Below are 9,425 nucleotides of genomic sequence, written 5' to 3'. Positions count from 1 at the left end.
TTGTCTCACCAAACACTGACCTACTGGTCCGGCCAAAGTACTGTATTTCAAGGAAAATTGGAGCAAAGAGGTCTCAAAACCGCGACTTGCCAGCAGATTACAATTTGTAGCCTTAATTGGTCTTAAATGCGGGGTGAGAGGGAAGAGACTACGGTCTGCAGAGAATAAGAGATTTATTCCTCTTTTTAAATCAAAACCAGATTCCATGCTTCAGCCACCCCCTAACCCGCCAGCCCCGCCCCCAGGGATTGTTTTTCCGTAATTTTGTAAATATTTTAGCGAAGATGGCAGGTGAGGGAAGGTTATAGTGCTGTGTCTAGTCCACGAGGTAAACAGAGAGGTTAGGGTGGGTTTACTTATTTATAAGGCGTTCAGCCTCTCAGCTGTTTCTCCCTCGTTGGCATTTGGAAGCTTGCAGTCCTTCAGGGAAGAGACAGATTTGGCAGGAATGTTCTTTGTGCCCGCCTCCTTTTTTTTTTTTTTTTTTTTTTTTTACGGGGAATAGGGGGCAGATTTATAATGACAGCCTTGGGGAAGGGGGAGAAAAAGTTTCAGCCGGCACGACAATGCCCGTTTTTTCCACAGTCAACACTGTGCCACAAACAGCTTTGGTGCCACTCGGAGCCCTCCCCCCCATCCCCTCCCTTTCTCTCTGCAGGCTCGCACTGGCAGGCGGAGGCACAGTTAAATTCCAGCACCTTCTCCACATACCCCCAAACTACTACGCGCTATTACTACGGCTGCCCTCCCTTTTTGCTTCGCCTCCTCCCCTTCCCCAGTCTCCCTGGAGGAGCCCCGCAGCGCCCGCAGAAGAGGACTCCCAGGGAAGGGATAGCGGGCGCCCAACTCCAGCAGGGCTGGGGGCTTTCTGCATCCTGCGCAGTTTCTCTGCTCCAGGCACAAACACCGCCCGAGAGCCGGCGCCTTGCAGGCACACACGGATCCACGCATACAGTAGAGCTGTCTCGATCCACATTCTTGCACACCGCCCCCTCCTCCCCCCGCGCTCCCGGAGTCGCTGAGCTGGGCGAGTGACAGGCGCGTCCCGCCAACCCGCGCCCGGGCGGGCAGGGAGGAGCGGCGCGCGGGGCCAACTGCGGCGCGTCTTCCGGCGCCCGCGGAGGAGGCGAGGGTGGGACGCTGGGCGGAGCCCGAGTTTAGGAAGAGGAGGGGACGGCTGTCATCAATGAAGTCATATTCATAATCTAGTCTTCTCTCCCTCTGTTTCTGTACTCTGGGTGACTCAGAGAGGGAAGAGATTCAGCCAGCACACTCCTCGCGAGCAAGGTAAATATAACTTACAACTCTTTTCTCCTCTTTCCCCTCCCTTCGGCCGCCCGGCTGCAGCCGCCGCGCAAACCCCTCCAGCACCGCGCCGCCTTCGCCCGGGATTATTCATTATTATCCTAATTATTATTTATTGTGCATGCAAGGAGACCAAAACAAACAGGCGGGCCAACCGCCACAACAAAAAAAGCCCGCCTCCTCCCCGCGGGCCTCAGGTGGAATGCTGTAACGACAGCTCCCAGGCGGCCGTGGAAGAAACGAGAAAGTTTCAACCGAACCTTGCTATTCTAATAATAACAGTAATAATTACTACTTCAAGGGGGCAAAGGAGGAAAAAAATCCCAACAAACCACAGCCTTGATCCTGAGTAGGCAGTCAGATGCGCTGCCAACTCAAGGTTGCAACACACACATTCGGCCAGGTTGCAATACCCCCCCATCCCCTTAAAAGCGAGGCGGGGGGAGGGGGGTGGCAGCTGGAGGGGGAAGGCCTGGGGTACAGGGGAGGAGGATGGAAACGCTTCTGTTCATTCCGAGGTACCCTCCCCGGAAGAGTTGGAAGGGGAACGGGAAAGGAGGGCGAGGAGCCCAGGCTGGCGGCGGGGCGCCAGCGAACACTGCTGCCACCCGCTTCCCAGGGACTTGTTTAAAGGGCTCCGGCTGCGGAGACGTGAGCGGATCGCAGCGGGAGAAGCCCGAGCTGACGCGCAGAGGAGGCGGCGGCCACTGCCGCGGGGCCGGTGCGTGCCTGATCGGAGGTGTCACCTCCACTTTCCGCGTTTCCTCCGGCGTGGATGGGGACGCTGATTGGTAGGCAGGCCTTTAGGCAAAGGGGCTGACAGGGGGCTGCGCCCCGGGCGCTGCGGACGTCCCTGCCCCTGTACCTGGCGGCAGCGCAGGCTCGGGTGTTGAAGTTCGGGTTGTCCGGCCCGGGCCGCACTGCTGGAGGGGAGGGAGGATGCCCCCAAGGAGGTCGGGCACGGAGGTGCTCGCCAGGCTCCGTTACCCTGCCCTTCCTCTCCCTGGGTCTGTGTTCTTTTGCTTCGCGTCTTTCCCTTGCTAGCGCCGCGGGAGCTGCGGGCGTGGGGCGCCTGCGATCGTCCGGGTGCTAGGGGCGCGCCGGGACCCGGGAGAGCCACGGCGGCTGCGGGCCAGGGAGGCCATGATCCGGATAATCTTCTCTGCCTGACTGTCACAAACAGGACCCGCGCACCATCGGGCAGCGGCGGTGTCATTCGCCCGGGAAGGGGAAGGGCTGCAGTGGGGAGGGAATAGGGGGGTGGCGAAGGCGGGAGGCGGGGAGACCGAGTAGGAGCCTCCTCTTAACGATGACACGCACTCCTTCCTTCTCGCTCCCTGCTCAGGAGTTTGCTTTATTCCCATCCCAATCTGGTTTACCCCTTCCTTTGCTCTCCCCCTCCACCCGGCCGTCCTCCCTCCTCCCGTTTGCGTTGCAAAACACGGCCATGCCATCTGCAAAGGTGTCGCGATGCACTTCCCTAAATAACCGGTCCGGCGCGCCAGCCCCTCGGCGCCCTCCGGTCGCAGGGCTCACACGGAGCACAGTGCTCTCAGTGCCCCGCACCAGGCCTCGCAGCCTGGGCGCAGTTACACCGCGCAGGGCGGGGCGCGGCAGTGCGGGCTCCAGGGGACACCCGCGCCTTGGCCGGGGCACTTGGGCCGGTTTCCGGTACACGCGGGGAAATCGCCTCCTGCCAGTGTCTGATCGCTCGCCTCCGCCTCCGCCGCCTGGATTGCATTATTATTTTTATCCGGGTTGCCGTTTGCTGCGGATGGTGGTGAGCGCGGGGCTGGCTGGGCTGCTTGGGGGGTGGGGTGGAGGGAAGTTGGACGTGGATCAGGCAGGAAAAAAAAAGTTTGGCAGGGCGGCTAAGTAGGGTGGAGGGGTGGGAGGGGGCGGCGAGCTCCCGCGGCTCGAGCCTCCGCGCCCTCCCGGCCGGCGCGAGTGTGTCTGCTCGTGAGTGTGAGTGCGAGTGTGAGTGTGTGTTGTGCGCGCAGGAGCCAGTGCGTCGGGAGCAGCGGCTCGGGCAGCTGCTCCTGCCCGCACCCTCCCCTGGAGCCCGGGAAGGACAAGGCGAGGTTTGGTGGCGAGGGCTGGTGGGGGTGGCGTGTGCGTGTGGTTGTGAATGTGTGTGTGTGCGCGCGCGAGCGACAGAGAATCAGGAAGTCACAGCAACGAAGCGCACACAGCACACAGACATGTTTGATTGCCGTGACATGACGCGCGCGAGGGAGGAAGCGGCGGCGGCGGGGGCCGGGCCGCGGGCTGTGGCGCGGGCCTAGAGCTGCGGCTCGGAGACCGGTTCCTGTCCGCCGGCCGCGCCGCCACCCCAAGCTCCGCGAACCCCGCGCCCCTTTTTGTTCCGCGTTCTCCAGGTAAGGAGCCTGCGCAGCCCTGCCGCCGGCTGTGTGCGGAGCTTTCCAGTTTTTTCCCTGCCAGCCCCCTCCGGTCTCCCGGCTCGCCTTTCCTGCAAAGTCAGGCAGGCGGGGGAAATGGGCTCCTTGTCCTCGGATCGATTGCGTGGAAAACTTTCCAGCGGGAGGCACCATGAGGGGGAAGAAGGCCTTGCTGGCTGCTGTTGCTTGTCAGTTCTTTCTCCTCCGGGTCCGGAGAGTGTGAGTCGCTGCGCCCCGGGGCTGTTGCACATTCAAACTTCGGGCCTAAACGTACCTCCAACTCTCGCAGGATTTACTCCAGCAATAAAATAAATATTCAAAGTCGTCCACTAGCTCTTGCCAGGCGTTTGGATTTTTTAAGGGAATGAGGAAAGCTTGGGAGCCGAGGGAGTGGGGGTGTTGTGCAGAATCCATTCCTTATTCAATGTCTGCACCGGGTGTTATGTAATTTTAGTAGCACATGGGTGTAAAGCCTAGACTGGGCTTCTCCCCTCCTTTGTTTATATAACTTTTGGGTGAGTTTTGCAAGGTTGTCTCTTTTTTTTTTTTCCTCCTCCCTAACCTGATGGAGGTTGGTGCTTTGGAAAAAGCAAAGCGACCTGGGCTAGTAATTTTTTGGAGAGGTGTCATCATTGTCTCCTTTCTGGTCGTCATGTAGGCATGTATGACTTTATATGTGTACTCTTAGAGCACAAGGAAGACATTAAGGATACACAGTTTGTTTACTGCATTGAGTGGTTATTTTTAACATTTCTGCCTTACCAATAGCGAGTTAAATTTCAAACTTCCATTTCAAAAGACTTAAAATTTACACCTGGTTCTGTGCCTTGCTTGTCTGAAGAGAGAATGCTTGCATAAATAATGAGATTGTTGCTTGGGTGTTGAGTAGCAGAAAATTTCTATCTAACCACCAAAGACTCAGAAACCATTGAGAACCCTAATAATAATTTAAAAAGCCATACCCAATGTTATGTATGTGTATACTTACATATTAACCTTCAAATATTTTCAGTAATATTCTCCATCTGCTATCTGGGGGGCCACTACCAGAAGCTTGTTGGCCAGCATTGGCATTTTAGGCTTCCAGGCTACCTCTAGCACATTGGTGAAGTGTTAAGAGGCGTGGCAGATTTGAATCCTAGTTGCTGCATTGTTATGCAAAATGAGACACACTTTTTCTTTTAGGAATCTAATTGCTCTTTTATTCTCCTGGCCTTGCTTTCTTTTTTTCCTCAAATGTTTCTTTACAATGCAAATGTTTGCTATTGTAAAGAGGGGATTTAGAGACACCTGTTAGGTCCAAAAGATACTTATTGCGGTAGACTGAGGGGAAAAAATAAAATAAAAACAACCCAGTAGATCAGAGGTCCATCTACCTTGGGGGCATCAGAGAGATGCCATTTTTGTAAAGAACATTTAAAATGAATGAGGAATGTGGGGTATCAGAATCCTTGAAGAGGGTGTGGGGAGGGAGGGCTTCCTTCAATGCAGCCTTTCTCTTATGACTTATATCAGTTACAGCCCAGCATCAGGACTAGCTGCACTGTGGTGTTTCACAGAAAATATTCACCACAAGAGCATGTTCAAAGCAGCCTTAGATCTTTTCTTTTGTTCGTTTGTAAAGTGGTTTTTGAGCATTTCTCGTCAAGTTTCTTGAAAAGTGCTTTGACCAACACCTGAGGCTTAGAATTGATAAAAAAAAAAAAAAAAAAAAAAAGGAAGTACCTCGGCTTGTATTATATTGTTAATGCTTGAATTCTGTTTAAAGTATTCCTGACATGGTATAACTAGAAAGTAACACTTTTGCAGATAAGTATTTAAAATTTTTTTCTTTGATTAAGTTTAAGATAAATCATTCTACAGGCCAGTATAAAAGCATATCACATCCTTTTCTAAAAGTTAATTGTGATGCTTCTTCTATTACTGTAATATTTTGACATTTATTATTATGCATTACAGCAAGAGCATAAAAAAAGAAGACTTTTATAAATTATAAAAGTGGTGCTGTCCTCCAGTGTTTTCTTGTTTTTTTTTTTCTCCTTTAGAAGTCTTCCTTTGTAAACAAGGCCTTTGTCAAACTCTCTTAGGTCAGCAGCTTTTTGATACCCCAGAGAAATAATAAATCACTATTTATGACATCTTGACATGCTGCCATGAGGGCAACCGAATTGTCACAAATGTAATACTAAGGACTATTTCCCAGCATTTGCAAGTGGAAGGAGTGTTGGTAGGACCTGATTTAACCACTTTAAGATTTGATTCTTATTGTTTCTGGTCAAGACGATTTTAAGGGACAATAGGGACAAATTCTTTGGTTAACATGAGTGACCTTAGAAAACTATATGAGTTACATTTCTCTTCTGCTGTATTTGTTGTGAGCAGATGAGAACATTTCCGTAGTATGAAAACAACATTTGGGGGCTATTTCTGATTTCTCCTTTTTAATGTAAAAGAATTATCTTCTAAATTGTTTTTTTCCCCTTAAATGTTGTGTTTTGGAGATGTTTTTGGCCAATAGAGGATGTGAATTTTCTGTCACTTTTGGAAGAGTTCTTATTAGGGGACTCTGACCTTTAGCCGGTTAATAAAGTCATGGGTCATTCCCTAAGTAGTTGTGGGTAGAAAATACACATGGTGGTAATTTATTTGATAGCATATTTAGGAAGGCCTGGAGTGATTATTTTTTCTATATAGAATCTTACGACTTTATACTTACAAGGGAGTATAGGAGTTTAAAACTATGTTCTGTCAGAGTCATTATGAAAGAGAGCATATTTATTTACATAAGATATTTATCATTAAGTTAAATGGGATCTTGCAACCTGGATTTGTACAACTGCAGCTTTCTTACTGTTTTATTATGACTTTATTATTACCCATGTTAATATAGCACTTTTTCTTGAAAGTGTAGGATATGTGAGAGAGCTTTTAAGTACTAAAAGTTGTAAAGATATCGTTAAAGATGCTTGAATAATTATACCTCAGAAAAACATAGACTAGAGTCAGTGAAATTCAGGAACAAAATAGCTGGTCTTTTGAATGTTTGATATAACCACCTCATTAATTTACACATTTGGAATGATGCTTTAGATATGGAATACAAGATTTTGGCCTGAAACTCTGACATAATGTCCTTTTGGATTTCTGGGTTTGTAATACATTATTATATAATTGAAGCCTAGTATGAATTAGGATATTTTGTTAGATAGCTAAGACTTCCAGAATATTTGAACAATTATAATCTGGCTATATACCTGTAAGATTTAAAACATTTTTAAAAATCACAATATTCTATAGTATTTTTAGGTGGATTAGTATCAATTTAAGTATCAATCTTTTTTTTTTTTTTTTTTTTGAGACGGAGTCTCGCTCTGTCACCCAGGCTGGAGTGCAGTGGCCGGATCTCAGCTCACTGCAAGCTCCGCCTCCCGGGCTCACGCCATTCTCCTGCCTCAGCCTCCCACGTAGCTGGGACTACAGGCGCCAGCCACCTGGCCCGGCTAGTTTTTTGTATTTTTAGTAGAGACGGGGTTTCACCGTGTTAGCCAGGATAGTCTTGATCTCCTGACCTCGTGATCCGCCCGTCTCGGCCTCCCAAAGAGCTGGGATTACAGGCTTGAGCCACTGCGCCTGGCCTTAAGTATCAATCTTTTGCCAGTATATCATCTACATCTATGCAAGCACTAATATTTTAGAAACTTTTTAGAAACCGGCCTAATTTAAATATGGGCTGGCCGTTTTGTAAGTTGATGAATGGGGCCCACAGAAGTTGAAATAATATTTAAAGTTTGAAAACCATTAAATATAATTGAAACTCCCTCCTTAAAAAAAAAAAAAAAAAAAAAAAAAAACGACTAAATTCAGAATTTGGAATTCAAAATTCTTTAAAAATGGTAAAAATCTCTAACCAAAAAGAAACATCATATATTGGCTTACAGGTTATCCAAGGGAAATTCTATATCAGTTTACACTTAAAATGCGTTTTTCTGGTTCAGGATGATTCTATATTTCTTTACCTACTTGATGTGGTATATTTCAGTTTTTACCATCCCACTGGGAGATGCGTTATCACACATGGAAACTGGATGTCCTGAAGGAAAGCCCTCTCCCATCTTCCCCCTCTGCTTTGTTGAACTGGGCGTGTAATAAATGGCTTCGCAAATATTCACAATTATTTTGTGGCTTGCTGTTGTGCTATACTAAAAGACCATTAAGCAAAGTCCAAAATTCTGTAAAAAACAGATGACCTGTAATTGATAATTTATGTGTTTTGAAGAATGTACCTGAACATTTAATATTGTATTTATAATAGCATATTGAATACAAATAACAAATGGTAAAGTGCATGGGCCATGTGATACACAGAGAGGGAGATCAGGATGAGCTTTCTTGAGTTGATGGGGTAGATAAGGTCTTTGAGATGGGATAAGGTTGCTGTAGGGGGAGGGCAGAGGTGGGGGTAGTGGCATCTGAGCATCCCAGATCAGAAGAAAGCCCTGAGATCACAAGAGACCCGGCCTGAAGGAACGTGGAAAGACCAATGTACCTGTTTTGACCTGGTTGCCTGGAGCAAGAAGTTCCAGTTGGGGAGAATTTTCAGAAGATAAAGTCGGAGATTGTGGAAAGACTTGACTTGCAGGCTAAAGCATGAATCTTTTACCCAATCTGTATTGGAGGCTTGTCTCAGAAGTTTTGAGCAAGGGAATACATGAACAAAGCAATATTTTAGATTAATCTGGCAAATTGTGGATTCAAGTCCGGAGTGGGAATTAAGCTGTTAGAAGGATCCTGGCAATAATGCGAGCATATGATAGCTCACAAGGTATCTTTATATCTCATATTTTATTTGATTCGTATCAAAATTGAAGTTGTAGTCAGCTACTATTATCTCTATTTTATAGGTAAGGAGGTTGAAACTCAAGTTAAATGAACTCATTTGTTGATTTTTTAAAAGGCATATTAACATCATTAATGGCTGTTACCTATTTTAACTGCAATGAACTTGGAGTTCATTGTTGAATTGTTGCTACTATGAAAGTCAGGGCCAGTTGACATTTAATGAGTGCCTATCATATAACTTTATTTCATTCAGAATATGATGGTTGAGTTTTACTCTTCAGTAAAAATGTGCCATTTCAACCAGAGGTTTTTAAAGTATGTATTTCAGACTCTTCTTTTTATATGTTTAAAGTATAAATAAACTTATCTTGGCAGACAGAAAAGGAAGTGGCTATTGTTGATTCTTATCAACATCCAGAATGAGGTTGCTTTGCAAAAGGGCCTAACCTAGGAGAGAGAGGCATATGTGTAAACGTACATGACCTACTACCTTTCAGAGTGTCAGGATTTGAAACTAACTTTTTTTTTTTAGTTTGTTAGGTTTTGTTTTGACCAGTTTGCCCAGCAGTTTGGGTTCCACTGAATTTTAAAAGTGATAGTCATCTGTGATTACCTTTATAACGACTAATGGACATGAGTCTTAGAGTAGAGGATGCTTTGCTAAAGGGTTTCTAACACTTTGAGTTTTCTCGTAAATTCCCTTTTAAAACAATTCTTCCTTTGTGGGACCATTGTCAGTCCTCATGGAAAGACCATGAAATTGTATCACAGGTAGACTCTTTTGAGATGGCAACTCATGGTATCTATAGGGGTGGTAATGTTAAGAGGCAGGATCCTATTAAGGCAGTGTCTGAGGTTCATGGGGGACTAATTAGCTGCTGC

General features: G+C 47.2%; 1 protein-coding gene across 4 annotated transcripts in view; it reads left to right on the top strand.

Moving 5' to 3' along the window:
- Positions 1-1,101: 1,101 nt before the first annotated feature.
- SMARCA2 (SWI/SNF related, matrix associated, actin dependent regulator of chromatin, subfamily a, member 2) overlaps positions 1,102-9,425 on the top strand; it is a 180,889-nt gene continuing 172,565 nt past the window's right edge. For 3 of the 4 annotated variants that reach the window (XM_025359053.1, XM_025359051.1, XM_025359049.1), the window contains exon 1: positions 1,102-1,287. The gene's annotated coding sequence lies outside the window, so the exon portion shown is untranslated. Of the gene's footprint in view, positions 1,288-8,187; positions 8,344-9,425 lie in introns of those variants that run through there. The other variant, XM_025359050.1, reaches the window with a different exon arrangement.

The sequence above is a fragment of the Theropithecus gelada genome, chromosome 15 (genome assembly GCF_003255815.1).
Source record: "Theropithecus gelada isolate Dixy chromosome 15, Tgel_1.0, whole genome shotgun sequence".
NCBI classification, from domain to species: Eukaryota; Metazoa; Chordata; class Mammalia; order Primates; family Cercopithecidae; genus Theropithecus; species Theropithecus gelada.
Note: the sequence above shows the minus strand (reverse complement) of the source record. Positions and strands in the feature narration are given on the sequence as shown.